The following is a 20,271-nucleotide window of genomic DNA, read 5'->3' as shown; positions in this document are numbered from 1 at the left end:
CAGTCTCAGAGGCGCTTGAGGTGGGTTCCCTGAGCCCCAAGTTCTTCCTGTGGGGATCCTGGGATTGACTGAGTCAGGGATGTGATTAAATGAGTATTTACCAAAGACCCTTCCAGTGGACGCCAGTCCCCAGAAATGCGTTACGAAAATAGACCTCTGAGCTCAGATGAGTTGGGCAAAGGCTGCATGTTCTCTGGTCTGTTCCTAGTATCACATCTTACATCAGCACAGATAAGGCTCTGGGAGGTCCGGAAGCACAAAGACCCTGTTTCACTTTGTCAGGACACACGTCAGTTATCTTTAAGCATCCTCCAAAAGGGCACTGTCCTGTCTGGTAGCCACTAGCACACGGTGATACTGAGCACTTGAAATGTGGCTAGTCCAAATTGAGATGTGCTGTGCGTGTAAAATACACACTGGATTTCAAAGTCTTAGTACAAGAAGAAAATAGAAAATGTATAATTTTTATATTGATAGAATATTTTTGAAATATTGCATTAAAATGTATTATTAAAATTAATTTCATCTACTTCTTTTTATTTTTTAAAATGTGACCACCAGAAAATTTATAGTAATACAAGAGTCATGCATTATATTCCCATTGGAGAGTGCTGCTCCAACGTTCCGTGACAGTTGTGAAGCCTTTGTTGGCCTGTGCAGGGGCATGTGACAGGGAGGGGGCGGGTAGCCCAGCGGAGGAAGTACAGGGGAACTGTGGGAATTCATTGAAGGGGCAGCTCATGAAACTTAAGATAGGGTAGTCAGGAAGTGGTGACTAAGCTGAGACCTGAAAGATGAGAAGGAGTTAGCCAGGGGAAGGCAGAGAAAACAGCATGTGCCAAAGCCTTGACATGAAAGGGGAACTGTGAGTATTCCAGGATGTCTGAGGCTCGGGGGGCAGAGGGTAGGTAGTGACCCAACATGAGACCAGAGAGGGCAGCAAGGGCCAAGATTTTGGAGGCTGGTAAGCCCTGGTAAGGGATTTCTCTTGAGGGCTTTGAGAAACTACTGAAGGTTTTCAGTTAGATGAGACTAGGCAGATTTGCATTTTAAAAAAAGTAGCTTGACATTTGGGTGGGGTATAGTTGGGGGTAGGGACAAACTGGAGGCAGGATGCTATTAGAAGCTTTGGAGTCACTTAGGAGTGAGAAGATAAACTTCTGGACTATGCTACAAGCCCTGGATTAAAGAAATCCAGTGTGTGGGAAAGAGTCAGAGATGTGACCACTGGTCCAGGCTACTGCTTGGAGGTGTGACCAGGAAGAAGGTGGAGTCAAGGTTGATATCCTAGTTTCTGACTAAGGATGTGATGGGAAAACAGAAGTCTGTGTGAGGGGAAGATGATGAGTTTAGGATGGTTCAAGTTCAGTTTGAGAAGCATAGGGGGTATAGAAATGGAGATGCCCAAGATGAAGTAGATAGCCAGATCTGGAGCTCAGAGAAGAGTTATGAGGTGGAGGTAGAGTTGGCACGAAACATCTTCTCTATGAGACTCAGCTTCCTCATTTGCAAAATGGGAGCAGGATCTATTTCCCAGAGTTAGTGTGAGGATTAGATGATGTAGCCTGTTGACTGTGCCTGGCACTGCACAGGCACACAGTGGGTGCTCAGAGAGGAGTGGTTCTTTGTCTCAGAGGGTCTCTCATCTCAATTTCCTACATGGTCAAGCCCACCAAGATCTTTGCAGCTACCGCTTCCTCTTCCAGGGCCCGTGGGACCCACATCTGTGTTTTCGAAGTTTCCAGTGCAGTGATGGAGTGACGTTGCTGGAAAAAGTTGTGGGAAAGGCAGCTCCCCCTGCCTGGGTGGCCCTCTAGTAGGAAGGGAGTGAATAGTTGGGGTACTGTGCAGCAGAGAAGACTCAGGATTGCGAGGCAGGAGGATAGGCTACTTGCCCCGACCCACCAGCAAATCAATAAACCTTGTCCGCTCTAAGCCTCAGTTTCTCCACTGGCTCAAGGAGGGGCCTGCCAGCTGGGCCCTCCCCTGGTTCTATTTCTGCCTTCTTCTCGCTCCCAGAAAGCCTCTTCCCTTCTCCTGGCCCACAGAAGACATCACTTCCTTGAAGACTTGGCTGACTGTGGGCCTCCTGGCAGCTCCTTCCTGGGGCCGAGGGCCAAAATCCTGACAAGATTAAGAAGAGGCTTTGGGACTGGGCCATGCCGGGAAAACAGGAAAGATGACGAATCAAACTCCCCTCTTTCTGGGGGATGTTTATTCCAGTGTTCCCTCAGCTGAGTTTTCTGGATACACAGTAACCCTTGACTTTTCATCCTGTGCCCAGCCTCTGGCCCCACGGCAACTAGGACACCCCTTAATCCTAGAGCTCTCAGGACGGGCTTGCTCCCATGTCTGCTTGGCTAACTGCACCGAACTCCTGGAAAGCAGGAAGAGCACAGATATATCTTAACTGAGTGTGTACCTCGTTCCATGGGAGAAACCGTCCTCTCATACAAGCCTCTCCAGCTCCCCAGGGTAAGCAACGTTCTTCCCATTTTCAGCCATGGAAACTGAGGCTCAGGCAGGCTCCCCAAGGTCCCCAGCGTGTTGGTGTTGGATCTAGAAATGGGGAGAGGTAGAAGGGAGAAGGACGTCCTACCAGTTAAGAGGATAGTCTTCGGAGGCTGACAAACCTTGCTGGGTTTGAATCCTGACTCTGCCACTTCTAGCCTGTGGAATCTGGGCAGGTTCCTACTGTCTGGGGTAGCGGTTGAGAGCACAGGCTTTGAAATCAAATGTCAGTGCCACCATCTGCTAGTTATGTGACCTTGGGTGAGTTCCTCCGCCTCTCTGCACTCCAGTTTCCACAGCTGTAAAACAGGATAATAATAGCTCGTACCGCATTGACTTGTTGTGCGGATTAAACGTGATAATCCAGGTGGAACACTTAGCACAGTGTCTGGCCCATGGATCAGCTCCATCCATGTCAGCTATGGTATGAATGCGGATCTTGCTGACTCCAGCTACCACCTGTTCCCCAGCCTGTCACCCTGGTGGCTTATTCAGCCCTTGGCGTGTGGTAGGTGCTCACTGGCTTGCTGACTGAAGGAGTGGTTGGGAATTGACTCAGTGTTTCTGCCAACAGGCTTCTGACAACATGTGGGAGTAGGATTTTAAAGGAAGACAATTTTCAGGAGTTTCCCAACCAACGAGCAAGCGATTGCTTTTTGCAAGCTAGTATGAACTTTAAATTATTTCCAGACTGCATTTTCCTCTCTGATTGCAGAAGCAACTTGTGCTCATTGTGAACTGTTCAAATGTTACATAAAGATAGAAAGTGGAGAGTTAAGGTCCTAAGTAATCCTGCTTTGAAAGAGGTGCCCACTGTTTATCTGAGGCATGTCCTTCCAGACTTTTCCTGTGCCTATACTTAATTCTTGAGCTCTGCTGTGGGCCCTTCTCTATGTTAGACACTGCAGGGGTGGGACACAGAATTTCACGGAACACTTAATCAGCAGTTAAAGCCACCATTGTACCGATGACTCATTCGCTCAGCATGCACTTAACATTCAGGTCTCTGGGACCCAGAAATGACGAATCAAGGTCCTGTGTGGCTTTTGAGGGAGACCCGAGATTGAATCAGCGAGGAGACCCTCTGGTGTACTTGCCGCCTGATTATGTGCATGTCAGCCAAGCCTCAGTGAGAGGGCAGAATGGTGATGTGGCCCCCTGCCCAGGGAATAGGTTTTTCCAAGTGTGTGTAGGGAACTGAGTAGAAGGTGCTAGAAAGACTGGGCTTGCCACAGGTGGTTTCTGTGCTATAGGGCTCGTTGCTTCCCTTCCCTGAGCCTCAGGTTCCTCATTTGAAGAGTGAAGAGAATCTTCCTGCCTTGAAAGGCACATTCTCCCATTCATTAATTCCTTAATTCACTCACTTATAAAAGATGGTATTTCCTAAGACTGTGGAGAGTTTACTCTTTAAACATGGCCATCTAGGAACGGAAGAGTGGAGTCCTGTGGTAGATTATATTATTTTTCAGTAAATATTTAGTTGCCCCAGCCCTCCTCACCATGGCAGGAATATACTTCCTCATTCTGTTGATACTAGACTTAGCCACGTGACTTGCTTTGGCCAAAAGAATATGTGTGGAAGTGACAGAGGCCAGCTCCAAGACACTGAGTGTTTCCATTCACTCTTCTTGAACAACTGTCCTTGGCCATGAAAACCATAGTCCCAGATAGTGGGGGCTTCTTCAGCCTGGGCTCAGAATGAGAAGACACATGAGGCTGCCTTGTACTCAACCTGCAGCCTGCAGCTCAGCTCAGCCTACACCAGGAGAGCCCTGATGAACCCCAGTCAACCCACAGCTCCCTAGGTGAGAAATGAACATCTACTGTTGCAAGCACTGAGTTTCTGGAAATTGTTTTCCATGTAGCATTGCTGCAGCAAACTCTGACCAGTGTGGATCCCTAGCGAACTCCTATGCTGACTTTAGCTTGGGTCTGCGGAAGGATTCTCTGAGTAGGCGATATTTGTCCTGAGATCTGAATGTTAAGAAGGATTTGGTTATGTGGCCATCTTGAGGGAAGAGTTCTGGGCAAAGGCAACAGCAATGCCGTGGTCCTGAGGCTGGAGGAAACCTGGCCTGTTCAGGAATAGAAATAAAGCCAGTGGGTGGGCTGGTCTACCTGGTAAGGGAGGGGCCAGAGGTCTGAGCTCCAAACCCCTAAGTTCAATGGGGTGCTTCACATTTCCACTTGGACGTTCCCCAGACACTTCAGACTCAAAACATCAGATCCAAAGCTGAACTTGTGGTCTTCTCCCAAACCTGCCTTCCTTTTTCATTTCCCCATCTCAGTCGATGACAGCACCACCTACTTACTCCGTCACCCATGCCACAAGGCTCCTCCTTAACTCCTCCCTCTCCCTCAACCCCCACATTCAATCTATCTTCAAGTCCTGCCAATTCCACTCCACTCATTCTCTCGTATTTGTCCACTTCTCTCCACTTACACTGAGACCACCTGGGTTGAAGGCACTATCATCTCTTGCTTGGACGACAGCATTAGCTAGCCCCCCAGCTTCCCTGCCAGCATTCTTAGCCCCTCTCCAATCAGTCCTCCGCATAGCAGCAAGTGGTCTTGTTTAAAAACAAATCCTCTCCCAGTAAGTGAATAGATAAACAAACTGTAGTACCTCCACACAATGCAATATTATTCGGCGGTAAAAAGAAATGAGCTAAGTTCTGGAGATGGATGGTGGTGATTGTTGCACAATGGTAAATCTTATTTTGTGTATTTTAACACACACACACAAACACATATACAAAGGAATGAGCTCTCAAGCCACGGAAGAACTTGATATGCATATCGCTAAGTGGAAGAAATCAGTCTGAAGAGGCTATGTACTACATGATTCCAACTTCATGACATTCTGGAAAAGGCAAAACCATAGGAGGCGGTGAAAAGACAGTGGGTGCCAGCAGTGAAGGGGTGCAGGAGACGGATGAATAGATGAAGCACAGGGTGTTTTTAGGGCAGTGAAACTAGTCTGTATGACACTGTAATGGTGAACTCATGTTGTTACACACTTGTCAAAACCCAGTGGATTGTACAACACACAGAGTGAACCCTAATGTAAACTGTGGACTTTAGTCAATAAAAAACCCCTACAAAAACAGCAACAAAAACCCAAATCTAGTTTCATGACTCCTCTGTTTAGACCTTTCAATGCCAGCCCCCTAACCTGGGCAGGAGGGTTTGTCCTTCCTTCTCCTGACTTAGCCCTAGTCATTCTTTAAGGGCTCAGCTTAAATGCCACCTTTTCGGAGAAAACTTCCCTCATTCCCCAAACTCGATCAGGCCCACCTGCTTTTATTTTCCCCTTAGAGTCTGTTCTTCAACTCTGCAGCTTTTGTGCATTTGTAATTAGATACTTAATTGTTTGTATTTATTTGCATAATAGCTGTCTTTAAGGCAAATGTTTATTTGGATAATGGCTGTCTATTGGACTTAGCCACACCCACCCCATCTCTCTAGCCACTTTCCCTGAAACTGATCACTTCTTTCCTGAAGCGCTTTCCGACTTTGAGCAATGCCAGAGCTCTAACCATTTATTTTGCTAAGATTTTTTTTTAGTGAAAAATTGCAAATAGCCTATAATGTCCAAAATAAGCCCCACAAAGGCAGAATCATGTCTGTCTTCTTCACCATCTTGTCTCTAGCACTTAGCTAGTGCCTGGTACCTAACAGAGCTCACTAAATGTGTGGTTGGACAGAGTTTGAAATAAAAGGTCACATTTTGTAAGATTCCATTTATATGAAATATCCAAAATAGGTAAATCTATAGAGACAGAAAGCAGATAGGTGGTTATCAGGGGCTGGGAGAGGACAGAATGAGGAGCAACTGCTTAATGAGTATGGGGTTTCCTTTTGGGGGTTGAAAATGTTTTGGAACTTGACAAAAGTGGGGGTTGTACAACGTTGTGAATGTACTAATTGCCACTGAACTGCATATTTCTAAATGGTTCATTTTATCTTATGTGAACTTCACCTCAATTTAAAAAAATAGCTTGAAATATTAACCAATGTATTGCTTTTTCTGTACAAAGTCTTTTCATCACCTTTGTTAGGTTCAGACTAGTACCTTTGGCCTCAGAGGTGGTTTTTATAGCAGAAATGCAGGAAGAATAATAAGTTAATGTTAGCTTTTTTCCTTAAAACTTTTTATGATAGAAAATTTTGAGTATATAAAAAGTAGAGAAAATAATATAATGAACCTCCACATACTCATCACCCAGCTTCAACAGTTGTCAACTCATGGATAAATTTATTATATGCCCATCTACCTCTCTCCTCTATTGAATTATTTTGATGCAAATATCAGACATCATATGATTTCATGCATAAACATTTCCTTATGTCTCTCTAAAAAATAAGAACTTTAAACACGTAACCACAATACCATTATCACGCCTAAAAATCAACAACAAATTCTTAAGATTATCAAACGCCCAGTGTTCAAATATACCCAATTGTTGCATAATTTTAAAACATGTGATGTGTTTGTTTGAATCAAGATCCAAACAAGGTCCACATAGTCCATCGACTGATATGTCTCAAGCTTTTTTAAATCTGTAGGTTTTCCCTCTCTCTCTTTTCGAAAGTGCCGAAGTGGAATAGACAGGACTCCCTTCCTCTGTCTTCAATTTATTTATTGAAGAAATGAGGTATTTGTTTTGTAGAGTTTCCTGCATTCTGGATTTTGCTGATTGCATCCCTGTGGTGTCATTTAACATGTTCCCTTGACCCCTTTATTTCACGTGATTAATATCTTGATAACGTCAGGTTAGATGTTTTTTGGCAAGAATACTTCACAGGTGATGTTGCGTACCTCTACCAGGAGGCACATCATGCATATTTCTCTCTCTTTCTGTGAAATTCCTAGTTATTGATGATCATGACTTAAATCCATTGTTGTGTTGAAGGTTGCGAAATACAAAATGCAAAATTCTAATTCTTAAAAATTTTTTTCCTTTATTACCAGAAACACTTCTTTTTTTTTTTTTTTTTTTTGAGGAAGATTAGCCCTGAGCTAGCATCCACTGCCAATCCTCTTCTTCTTTTTTTTTTTGCTGGGAAAGATTGGCTCTGAGCTAACATCTGTTCCCACATTCCTCTACTTTGTATGTGGGATGCCTGCTACAGGATGGCTTGATAAGCAGCACATAGGTCTGTGCCCAGGATCTGAATCAGCAAACCCCGGGCCGCTAAAGCGGAGCAAGCCAACTTAACCACTGAGCTGCTGGCCAGCCCCAGAAGCACTGCTATTAAGAGAAACTTCCTCTAACCAATTATTTGGTTACAATGAAATTCAGTTCATATAGGAAAAGTAGGAACAATGCTTGGTTCTTTCCCTTTGTTTACCAATTTTCAAAATGATTAGTTACTTCCCTAACGTGCTCAGGGAAAATCCAATGAGGTTTTCTTTTTTACTCTTTTTTTTTGAGTATCATTATGAACTAATGAATTTTAAACCTGTTTGATTGGAAATCTTATTGATGCTCAAATTTTCTCATCTTTGGCCAGCTAAAGCCTCTTCAAATTGGCCTCTTTTGACACGATCCTCTAGTTTCCTTGCTTTCTAGAATGACAAGATGTTCCAGGTTCATCTTGAATGTTTTTGCCCCAGACCTTCAATCAGCTATTTTTCCAAGGATCCCTGGTTCTTTTATGGGAAATGATATTTAGATCTTTAGTGATCTTTTCTCTAGGAGTGTTCATAGCTACTGCATTGGTAATAGTTTCTAGGCCTTTTCAGTGGATAGAGATAAAAATTTTTGAGATGTTTTGAGTTCACACTGATATTTTCAACTTCAATTTAGATTACAGAATTTTTACTTAACCTCTTTGATTTTATATTTGTATTTCTTTTCTCTTAGGCTAAGTCTTGGTTTCTAATGGCAATAGCATTAGATTTATTTGTTTTATCTCATAATGAATAGAGTAACAATTTTTACTAATAATATGATTACCAAAAACATTTCAAGATTAGAAACTTTTTTGGGGGGCCGGCCTGGTGGCACAGTGGTTAAATTCGCACATTCCACTTCAATGGCCCGGTGTTCACTGGTTTGGATCCTGGGTGTGGACCTATGCACCGCTTACCAAGCCATGCTGTGGTAGTCATCCCATATATAAAAAATGGAAGAAGATAGGTATGGATGTTAGCTCAGGGCCAGTCTTCCTCAGCAAAAAAAAAAGTGGAGGATTGGTGGCAGCTGTTAGCTCAGGGCTAATCTTCCTCAAAAAAAATAATAAATTAAAAAAAACCCACACTTTTTTTGGCAGTGCTTCTTGTCCTTTGAGTACATCCGATTGGGAACATACAATCAAATGACTGTGCCTATAGTCGTTTAAAATAATTCTTCTCAGACTGGTTATGCCGTCAATTTAACTCGTAGTTTGATACCTTTGTTTCATTTTGTTTTCAAGTTTTAGGGGTTACTTTATTTAAAATTCAATTTTGTCTTAGTAATTATATAGAACGTTTATACCATTCCATAGCCAAATCTTCAAAATAAAGTGTATTCGGATGAATCTGGAAATACCTGTTCCCTCCACTCTGGTCTCTCCCTCTCCCATAGGTAATTTTTTTTTTAAGTTTTTTGTTTTGTTTCTTTAATTTAGAAAGTATGATCATATATATATATTTATTTATATTTGCTCCTTCTTACATAAATGGTAGCATAACCACATACACTTCTTTCAGTAAATATATTCTTGAGTTCATTCTATTACAGTGTATAGAGATAGCTCTTCTTCCTTTTTACAGCTGCATAGTACTCCATTGTGTAAACGTACGATGATTTATTCACTTAATTCCCGGTTGATGTGTGTTTGGTAGTTTCTAGCCATTTGCTATTAAAAAGAGTGCTGTAACAAATGGTCTTGTGCATCATTACTCTCAGGCTTTAGCCAGCATATTTTTGGGATTGATTCTTAGAAGTAGGATTGCTGAGGAACGCATACGTAATGTTGGTTTTCAAAGTCCTAGCCCAAGAATACTTTCTGTGTGAGCCTTTCTGCATTACCTCTCTGTGCCTCAGTTTCTCACACGCAACCTCAGAGGGTTGCTGGAACTAAACGGGCTAATGGTTTAAAAGTGCTTCAAGAGTATGCCTGGTACAGAGGAGGCGTTCAGTAAATGTTAAGTAGGAGGTAGGGAGCATGCGGCGTGGGCAGGTGGGAACAGCAGAGTTAGACGCTGGGATGAGTCTTTGAGAAGGGACTCTGTACCTGCCCCTCCTGCCCCTCCTGCCCCTCCAGGAGTGAAAGGAATAGTAGAACCGAGAGAGAAAGTTTGGAGTTTAAAGAAGAGATTGAATGAATAGGACATGGACTAATAGCTGGGTGCCGCCATGGACAGTGGTCCCCCTCAGGCCCCCAATGTCTCCCCTCCCAAAGCTTGGGTGCCACCTCCATGCTCTGACCCGCCCTGAGACTTAGATGTACTCTGAGAGAAAAGAAGGAGGAAACTCTCACTTGACTGCACTTAACCTGAATTTATTTAGAGTAAATGTCTGTCACTAGGCAGGATGAGCACTTGAGTAGACATTAAATTCAATGGTAGAAAAATAAAGTATTTTATATATTTGTTTTACGTGAGTTTGTGGCCTGTGAAATTCGAACCCATTAGAACATAGTTATTGACTGATAGCTTGAGGCGTAGGAAGAAGAGTAGGGTGCCAGAAAATGGAAGGAGAGGGAGAGAAAAAGAAATATGGGGAGGCAGCTTTGCTCGCCTTACGCATGAGTCTAGAGCTGTGCTGTCCAATATGGTAGCTATTAGTCCATGCGGCTGATGGCTATTATACTGGAAAACCTGACTGTGGAACATCTCTTTCATTGCAGAAAGCTCTGTGGACAGTGGGGATCCACTCTAGACCCCAACGGAACAGCATATATGGAAATGTTGATTGGATGTGCATGGGACAGTAGAATGAAGACCTGGTGCTGGAAGCCCCATCCTAGTATCCCCATTTCTGGTGACCAAGGAAATGGGTCAGAACTGGTTCTCTGAAGGTCCGGGGTAGCTGCCTGCAACCATGAGGTTGCCCAAGTCTGTGTCTTGGTCTCTCCCTCCTCCAGGGAGCATCTTCCTCCAGCTCCAGCTCTTCACTCTCTTCCGACGAGATGTTTCCCCCAAAGTCATGCCCTGCCTCATTCCTAGGTCTCCCTCCCAGGATCGTAGCAGGCCCCCATCCAGCTGGTCTATTTGTCCCTTATCATCTGGAAAAGCTGGACTGAGGTGGCTGGTAGGCTGCCTAGAGGTGGAGGCAAGCAGGGCACCCCCGGCTGGTCCTGCTTAAGCTCTGCTTCTCTTATTTCCTGTTTCTGTAGCCAGTTCCCTGGGCCTGTCAAAGGGTAGCGCGGAAGCCTGCCCCTTCCTTCCCCCACCGTGTTTACTTTTGAAAAGGGGGAAGTGGTACTGCCCCAAGGTCCATGAGCTGGGCTGACAGCATCATTCTCCTGCAGCCCTCCCAGCTCTGAAACCTCCAGCTCTCAGTTCTATTGAGGTACCCATACCCACCCCACAAACAGCCCTTCCTCCAGAATTGCAATGTCTGGGGAGCCTGGTGCCCCAGACCCAGAGGTAGCCCCCCTGCTCTGTTCTGCTTGGTTCTATGGGGATAGAGTGACCGTCTCATTGCTATCCCACTTTCATTCAACAAATGTTTATGGGTCATCTACTCTGGGCCAGACCCTGAGAACACGACAGTCTACAAGACAGACGGGGCCCCTGCGACAGTCTACAAGACAGACAGGGCCCCTGCCCTTTGGACATCCATCTGAGTGGGAAAGACAGACAACAAACAGGAAAAAGGGGGTCCTGGCTGAGGAGCTGGTTGGGAGGAGCATTCTAATATGGGAGGGTCTTCTGGGCTTGCAGAGTGCTGTGGATGTGGGCAGGGAGATGGGCTCAGAGAGGCCAGAAAATGCGAAAGGAGGTGTGAGCATCGTGGAGCTCCATGAAGACAGGGACCATGGCCCATTTGCCCTCCTGGAATCCTCAGTGCCTGGTCCAGAGCAAGAGCTCATTAAACATTGAAGGAACGAATGAATGAATAAGTGAAATAATGCTGACTGAGATATGGGACAGAGCTGGGGGCTTCAGAGCTGGCCTTGCCTCTGTGGTGCCCCCTGCCATCCACTGTTCCACGGGAGATGGACGTCAGCCCCACACTGGCTAGCTCTGTTCCACTCACATTCATTCTCTGGTGTTTCCCAGTCCTCCCCCAGAGCCGCCGCCTCCAGCCTCCCCTGGCTCAGGGCCAGGCAGCTCTATCCTCCTGCCAGCTCCTCACTTGGCAGTTTGTCGAGTGGAGACATCAAGTGGTCAGACCTTGGAATGGCAGCGGTCAAGCTGAAGATGGGGAGTGACTGAGCCCTCATTCAGGAGGAGCACTGATCCAGCCACAGATGGGTCTTGACCCTGTGTCCACACTGAACCTTATCCTGGCTGAGCCCAGACTCCAGCCCGAGAACGAACTCTAACCCTGGTCACAGACTGAGGCCCTGTGCCCCCAAATACCCCTAATTTAAAATTTGTGCTGTAATGACCTGACACCACTTAAAAAACCTTTTTATTGAAATGTAACATAACATTGCGAAAAGTGCCCACGTCACAAGAATTTTCAGGAACTAAACACATCCATGTAATCAATGCTCACTGCCAGCATCCCAGTAGCCTTCTCGCATACCCTTCCAGTCACAACCTCCCAAGGCAAACACTCTCCTGCCTTCTAGCAGCATATCTTAAGTTTTGTCTGTTTTCATGCTTCTATATGTTTGAAATCACACACCATATCCCTTCTGACATCTGATTTCTTTTTCTCACCATTGTGTTGGTAAAATTAATCCATATTTCTCTGTGTAGTGGTTGATAGTTCATACACACTGGTGCCCACTGTTTTACCAACCCACTGAGAATCTAGCCAAAGGGTTTGAACCCACATCTGATCAAGCCTCTGGATCCAGCTGCCAACTTGCAGGAAGCACAGAGGCAAAAATTTATACATCTCCCAAACTCATAAACTCATAAAGGACCACTTCCATCACTTAACTGCTTGTTCTTAGTAACCCTTATCTGAATAGGTATTTTGTAGCACTTAACCTTGGAGAATTCACCAGGAAATAACTGTTTTTACTAAACTGGGCTTCAGCATTATACTGTGGGCCTTCATCAAGAAGAATTATGAGAAACAGCCCTAGGAAACCGGTTGCTGGATTTACCATCAGGATCTTGCTGAGGACAGTGTTCATTCATTTTGTTCACAGTAGCATCTCCATGAGAACTCCAGAATAAATTTCTTCCACATCCTAATAATATGAATAGATATTTCCCCACAGGGGAAATGGTTTTACTTTCAGCTAACAGGGCTTTTGAATCATGTGATGGATCTTGTTTCCCTTTTCACAATGGTTGCTAGGAAGCTCAGAGTCAGATTTGTGACCCATGCCTAGGACTGGGTGAGCTGTGTTGTCTGCACTAAACTCACCCCTGGTTGTTCTTAACTTTCCTTCTCCCATTTCCTTTTTGTCCCTATTTCTTCACCTTCTATTTTTTGCCTTTTTACTCTTGAATTGTTAGTTTTTGGGGGATGCAGTGAGGTGGCCACCTCAGGAACATAGGAATGAGAGTAACTAGAGTGTCTATGAGAGTTAAATGCAAGGATCAGCCCAGTCTGTTTGGAGCAGAGAAGTTCAAAGTCTCCAGATGGAGACAGGACAGCTTCCTGGGACAACACTCGATTGTAACCTGGGTTTGTGTGGTCCCCAGCAGTGTCCTCGTTCCCCAGCATGGCCTTCTCTCCACACTCTTACCCCACGATTAAGAGACTAAGTTCTGATCTTGATATTTGACCGACTTCCCCCTTCAGACTGTGAGGGTTGCCCACTTCCTATGTGTGTGTGTGTCCTGCAATCAAGGGCAACAATCAACCTGCTACTTAAACAAGAGGAGATTTAGGACTTTCAGCTAAAAGAACCATTTTTACAAGAGGGACACTTGATTGGTTCCTAGCTGTGGTAGCTTACAAAGACTGAGGATCTCTTGAGCATCTCTGCCTTGTCCTTCCTGTACTGTCTCCGTGGCTGGGAGTCCAGACCCAGAGCCAGCAAGTCAGATAAAGCAGGAGAGGGGGACATGATCTGGGCCCCTGGGCACGCCAGTGTTTTCTTTGTTTGCATCTGTTTTATACTTTCTGCAGAGCTGGAAGGCAGCTTTTCAAAATGGCCATTGCTTCTTTGGGCCATATCAGTAGGTAAAGAAACGGTCTTTCTAATCGCAAGTGAGCAAGGAGGTGTCACAAAGTCTTCCACATTTCCCCCAGCAGGCAAAGCTTGGTGCTGGCTGCTGTCCTTAACCCTTGCCCCTTGGCTGGTGTCACAGGTGAACATTAGGACCACAGAGAGTGAGCATAATGTCTTGTCTAAACTTTGTAAGGATCCAAAGGGATAATTCACTTTATCTTCTGATAGGACATTTTATCAAAATTTCTTTGGACTGGGAAGCAGGGCTGTTTTCCTGGTCATAAGGGCCCGCCTTGGTAGAGCAGAAAGCAGGGACTCAGCATCCTAGGAGTTTCTAACGATGGCCCCCGTGCTAGGCAGAATAATGGTTTCCCCAGGTAGCTGCATCTTAAACCCAGGAATTTGTGACCGTGTTGCCTCACGTGGCGGAAGGCACTCTGCAGACGTGATTAGGTTAAGGATCCTGAGATGGGAACTTTAGCCTGGATTATCCAGGTGGGCCCAATGGAATCACAAAGTCCTGGTAAGAGGCAGGCAGGGTCAAAGTCAGAGAAGGAGATATGAGGACAGGAAGCAGAGTCCTGTGATGCAACTGCTGGCGTAAAGAGGCATGAGGGCCATGAGCCATGGAATGTGGGCAGCTACTAGAAGCTGGAAAGGCCAGGATCAGATTCTACTCGGAGCCTCCAGAAGGAACACGGCTCTGCTGGCCCCTTGATTTCAGGTCAGTTCTGCCTTGTAGAACTACAAGATGCTACGTATTGTTTAAGTGGTTAAATTGTTGCAGTAGCGACAGGAAAGGAATACAACCCCAAACACACACAGGCTCAGCGTTGGAAATATGCCTTGCGGACTTTTCCCCATCTGGCCGAATATATTCTGCAACATAAAGGAGAGAGGTGTCCTGGGGGCTGGGGTTTGGTCCGGCAGAGCCCACCCAGGCACATTCTGAGGAGAGCGGCTCAGAGCCAATGGGCACCCTGGAGCTGCTGGTCAGGGCAGCCCTGATGGAATGGATTTGCTCCCCCCAACCTGGTGTCGTTGAATATCCACTTCCCTTGACTCGGACTCAGGGTGGAGGGCTGCTCGTGGGGAGAGGATGTGCTGGTCTGGCCAGTGAGGAAATGCCGGTCCCCACTGCTAGCTGCACATTCCAAACAGGCCCTCGGGGTCCACCTCAGCTCTGTGTGCTGAAGCTAATAGCAAACATTTATTGAGAATTCACCATGTGCCTGCCCTCTGCACGGCTTAACTCATGGAATTCTCACCAGAACTCTGGGAGGCTGGCTCTGCTTGACCCGGCGCTCTCAGTGTGGACTTCAGAGTTGTCACCGAATGGTGGCTCTGTGCTGAGAGGGCCGCAGGTGCCAGCATGAATGCGCCAGGCCAGGATCACATCCACTTCCATCTCTTTCCTGATTTCTGCAGTCGGTGTTTTTAAAAGCTGCCTTGAGTCATCCTGGAACAATGTGGGAATTAAATAAATAAATGGTTAATTAAAAAAATCTGACTGCTGACTGGTCACAAACTGGTCCTCTTAACCTCATACTAACCTGGCTCTCCCCATCCCCTGACCCTCGCCCCATACTGACCCCTAATCCCGCACTGACTGGGTCCTAACCTTGGACAAACTTCTCTTAGTTTACAGGAATAACATTGAGGGCTCAATATGTGCCCGACACTCGTCTAAGGGTTTATCTTCATTAACTGATTCGATCTTCCCAATGACCCTAGGGGTAAGCCTTAGTATAGCTCCCATTTTAGAGGGAAAGATGATACATTTTAAAAGTATGGATTGAGGGTCGGACTCTGTATGAAATAGATCAAAAGAGATGTACAAATTCAGTCACTCATTCAATTGACAAACATGTATTGTGCTTCTGCTTTTCTCTGACACCCACTGCTGGGGATACCAGAAACCAAGGCTGACAAGGGAGGGGCTCCAGCCTGCAGAGCTGATGGCACAGCTTCATCTTCCCTGCATTTGCTCCAACTCATTGGCGCTCCCCCCGCAGCCCGGACCAGGTAGCAAGCGGGGGTCAAGCTGACCTCTTAGTTTCAGGCCAGGACTCTTTTCCACACCCTCTCTCCTCTCCAGGGGATGGAACAAGCTGGGAGGTGTCAAGAAACAGAAGTGAAACTTCATCAAATGAGTTTCCGTGTCCAGAGTCTGGGGTGGGAATGCGTGGGCGCAGCTTCTGAGAGCCCCGCATAGGCCCTGCACAAGGGAGGGGCCCTGGGGCATGCTGTGGCTTTACCCAGCTGGGCAAGTGTCTCTTACCCTACCCCACCCCCATACCCCCACCCCCACCCCCTCCCGGGGCAGGTGGATCTGAAGTCAGGCTCTTTCAACTCAGCTGTTTGCCCAGCAATCAACTCAGCAGATGTCAGTAACTGTTTGTGGAAGGAACAGGTGAAACTCCCTCGGGTTTCGAGCTCAGCGGGGCAGCTTAGCAGCTGTGTGGTATTGGGCAAACTGCTTTCCTCTCTGAGTTTTCCCTTTGTCATCCATCAAAAGAACAGTGAGACCACTAGGGTTCATTCCAGTCATTTCGGTCTTTTCTTAAAAAAGTTTTATTGTAAAGTAAACATAGACACAGAAAACCACACAAAACAAATGTATGGTTTAATGAATTATCTTACAGCAAACATCTTCATAACTGCTACCAAGTTAATACAGCTTCGTAAGCACCCCCTTCGCCAGCTCCCTTCAAGTGCCCCTTTCCAGTTGGAGCCCTCTCATGTCCCCTGAAATTAACTATAGCCTGACATTTTCTTGCAAAACTTGGTTTCATCACCTCAGTGTGTAACCTTAGATACTATTGTTTAGAATTTCCCATTAAAAAAAAGACACATCTTTGAAGTCTCTTTTAATCTATAGGCCTCGCTCCGCCCTTTCTTTTCCTCACAAACCATTTGTAGAAGGACCGTGTTTGGCCTGTAGAGTTTCCCACAGGCTGGATTTTGCTGGCTTCGTCCTCACCGTGCAGTTCCAAGTGTTCCACGTGTTCCTCTGTCCTCTGTGCTTCCTGCAAGTTGGCAGCTGGATCCAGAGGCTTGATCAGACTTGGGTTCAGTCCCTTTGGCTAGATCCTCAGTGGGCTGTGTTCCTTTGTCTGGAGGCACGCAATGCCGGGTAGTCCCTCTTTCTGTCTTAGCAGCTGCTGATGCTCATTATGAATCAGTCTATTAATTCACCAAGGGCTGCCAGTGGCAACATCCCAATCTTGCCCCCAAATCCTTTTTTCACTTATCAGTTGGAAAAAGACTTTTAGAAAGAGATACTTCCTCTCATTTACTCTCTGTTACTCAGTGGTACAGTTCATTTCAGAAAGGTAGGCTACCTGCTTGATTCTTTCCCTTTATTTGCCAATTTTCAAGAGAGTGAATTGGTTCTTTATCATCCTCCAAAGGAGACCAATTAATTTCTTTTCAACATCATTATGAATTCTAGGATTTAAACGTATTTGATGGGTTACAATCAATTACAAGTATTATTCTTTTTGAAGCTCAAATTGGCCCATTCCATTGTCCCATGCCAATAAGAGCCTCTTCAAGTTGGCCCTTGAGTCCTGTCACAAGAACCCTCGTGGTCTCTGAGAGCTGCATTTCTTTCTGTATGACAAGATGTGCCAGATTCATCTTGGACATCTTCTGTTCCAGACCTGGATCTAGGCTTTTCTCCAAGAAGGCCTTTTATTTTTCTAAAATAATGGAAAACAGTATTTTGTGATCACTATCTGGGTGCTAGGAATGCATATTGCTGCTGGTTTTTGGTATTCTGTTCTCTTGGTTTGGTTTTCTTTTCAGAGACTCATTATTGGTATGCTGGAACTTCTTTGCCTAATTTCAATATTTGTCACTTTCTCTAGAATATTAAAAAAATCCTCTTTCTTCATTTCTTGTTGATTTAAGTATTTCTCCCTTTTCACCTGTGTCTCACTCTCTCTCTTTTTTATTTTTTTTGAGGAAGATTAGCCCTGAGCTAACGTCCACCACCAATCTCCCTCTTTTTGCTGAGGAAGATTGGCCCTGAGCTAACATGCATGCCCATCTTCCTCTACTTGATATGTGGGATGCCTGCCAAAGCATAGGTCTGTGCCTGGGATTGGAACCAGTGAACCTCAGGCCACCAAAGCAGAAGCAGAGCATGAGAACTTAACTGATAAGCCACTGGGCTGGCCCCTCACCTTTGTCTCTTAAGGCATTATTTTAAGGTGGGGTTAATTTGCTCTTGTGTTGCTTCTATTTCTAAAGTGATCTTTTTTCTCATATTTCTAATGCTTTCCTGAATTCTGTGACCTTATTTATAAGATTTTCTAAATCTGATTTATGTTGTTCCTTCATATCTTGCATAATTTAAAAATGTCTTTTAGGCCATTTTGAAATAGAAGGTTGTGGTTTTGATCTGTTCCAAAGAAACCTTCTTGCCGGCATGGTTTCATTATTTCTAGGGGTGCTCTTTTGCCCCTGATTCTCCTTTGGCTTAAACTAACTTTGTATGGGATTTGACCTCAAAACTCCTTTGTTGCCCAGTTTTAGTGAAATTGGTTTTCCTAACCCTGAAGGTGATGTTCCGGGTGGCATCTCTAACCTCATGGGCTCCGTCCGCTGTTGTTTTCATGTGGTGCACACATATATGGTAGCCTGCTTTCTGAAGTTTCCTGGCTCGATCTCCTTCTGCCACTTCGATCTGGATTTTCTCCTTCCTTCCTCTCGATTGTCTTCATCGATCCTCCTCCATTTGGATCCTGCTCCAAGCATCTTCTCCTCAATATGGGGCTGTGTCCTGGAAGGGAACCCAAATGGGTCAGTGTTGAGGGTTTGTAGAGCTGGAGTCTCCAGGCCCTCGGTCCTCCCCGAGGACTCTTGGACTCCCCAACGCCGACACTGGGCAAGACCCCTCCCAGTTTCAGTCATTCTTCTCAAATTGTCCCTCAATGCTTTCCAGTGAATTCTTGCTGGCTGCTTTGGGTTCTCTTCTCAGCTCCATCCGACACCCCCTTGCTTCCCGCTGCTGGCCAGCAGATGGGGCACCAAAGGAAGAGGCCAAGCCAGGAACAGCCTCCTGGGGGGATCACAGGGCATCTGATAACATGCAGGTGGCTACCAGAGCGTGTGCTCCCTGCCTCATATTTTGGTGTTTATGGGGATACTGTTGTCACCTAATTTTGAAGCAAATGTTGTCTGTGGGTTTTGCTTTTACTAATTTGCCCTGCTTATTTTTATGTGAGAATCTGGAGAGATTAAAAAATGATGTTGGCAATGCGGCTATCTCCAGCCAGTTCACTGTTTTTAGTGACGGGTCCCATACTGGGCCACAGGAAGAAGAGATGAAATAATAAATGTTTGTAAAAGTACGCAAGGTGCTTGGCCGTCTTAAGCATCCTGTAAACTAGCTGCTCCTCCGTTCTGCTCCGCTGCAACCAAGCCTGACCCCCTCATTCAACTCGTGCAGGCTTGACCTCTGGTCCCTGTGCCTGGCTCAGAAGATGGGGCATGAGGCAGTGCAGACCCCAAAACTGGCTGCCCTGAGACTGGGTGGCCCTCTGGACTTTATGCCCTTGCTCTGCTGGGACCCGTCTGAACATTTCCTCCCAGAGCTGGTTTAGGAGAAAAGGGAAGGACCTCTTCTACCCCTGCCACCTCCGCACCCGCATAAAAGGGACGGTCCAGAGGGTGAGAAGCCTGCTGTGAGCCTGCCGCGCCACCTGCTGGTCACTTGTTTAATTGCAGAGAGGAGCGGCGTTAAATCCAGCGGTGGGAGCATCACGTCCGCTCCCCTCGCCCCGCAACTCCAGGCAGTGAGGTGGGTTAATCCTTTCTTCTTCTAGTTGAAAAAGACGTATTTACGTTAAAACAATGACAATAAAGGGAAATGAAAAGAAAGTTTTCCCACAAGCTCCCATTGGCTAGACAAACACTTTTTAAAAATATTAATAAAATTAAATAAAAGTGTGTTTCTATTCTAAGGGGGCTGGATTGGTGTGTTCTGCCCTTCTGTTTCCTGGAAGGGGGTCCAGAGACCCCGGTATTTACATACAAGGGCAACAAAGGGAGAAGGAGCTCAGATTCTGCAGCCCGAAAGACTTGGGTTTGAACCGCACGTCACCAGTCACAAGCTGGGGGGGGGCGGGCAGGTTAATTTACCAGTGTTTTTGGGTCTGTATGTGTTAGTCTGGGGACTGCCCCCCACACTCCCCAAAAGGACGTCCATGTCCCAATCCCTGGAATCTATGAATATGTTACGTCACATGGAAAAGAGGACTTTTCAGCTGTGGTTAAGGTTACAGACCTCCGGATGGGGAGAGTATCCTGGATTATCCAGGTGGGCCCAATCTAATCACATGAGTTCTTTGAAGATGGAGGAAGTGGGCAACGAGCCAAGGAATGTAGGCGGCCTCCACACGCTGGTACAGTCAAGGAGGTGGATTCTCCCTGAGAGCTTTGGAAGGAATGCAGCCCTGCCAACACCTTGATTTTAGCCCCTTGGACCTGGGTGGGACTTCTGACCCC

General features: G+C 45.9%; 1 long non-coding RNA gene across 2 annotated transcripts; it reads left to right on the top strand.

Annotated features, from left to right (window-relative positions):
- The first annotated feature begins 773 nt into the window (after nt 1-773).
- LOC123277285 (uncharacterized) lies at nt 774-19,658 on the top strand. Of its 2 annotated transcripts, none has more exons than XR_011494642.1 (3): nt 774-865; nt 2,020-2,475; nt 10,354-19,658. It is a non-coding gene; the product is annotated as an uncharacterized lncRNA (long non-coding RNA). The 2 variants fall into 2 exon arrangements; XR_006514118.2 differs by having other exon boundaries at nt 788-865; nt 1,707-2,475.
- Nucleotides 19,659-20,271: the final 613 nt, after the last annotated feature.

This window comes from Equus asinus, chromosome 15, assembly GCF_041296235.1.
Source record: "Equus asinus isolate D_3611 breed Donkey chromosome 15, EquAss-T2T_v2, whole genome shotgun sequence".
Lineage (NCBI taxonomy): Eukaryota > Metazoa > Chordata > Mammalia > Perissodactyla > Equidae > Equus > Equus asinus.
This window is presented reverse-complemented; position numbering and strand designations above follow the sequence as displayed.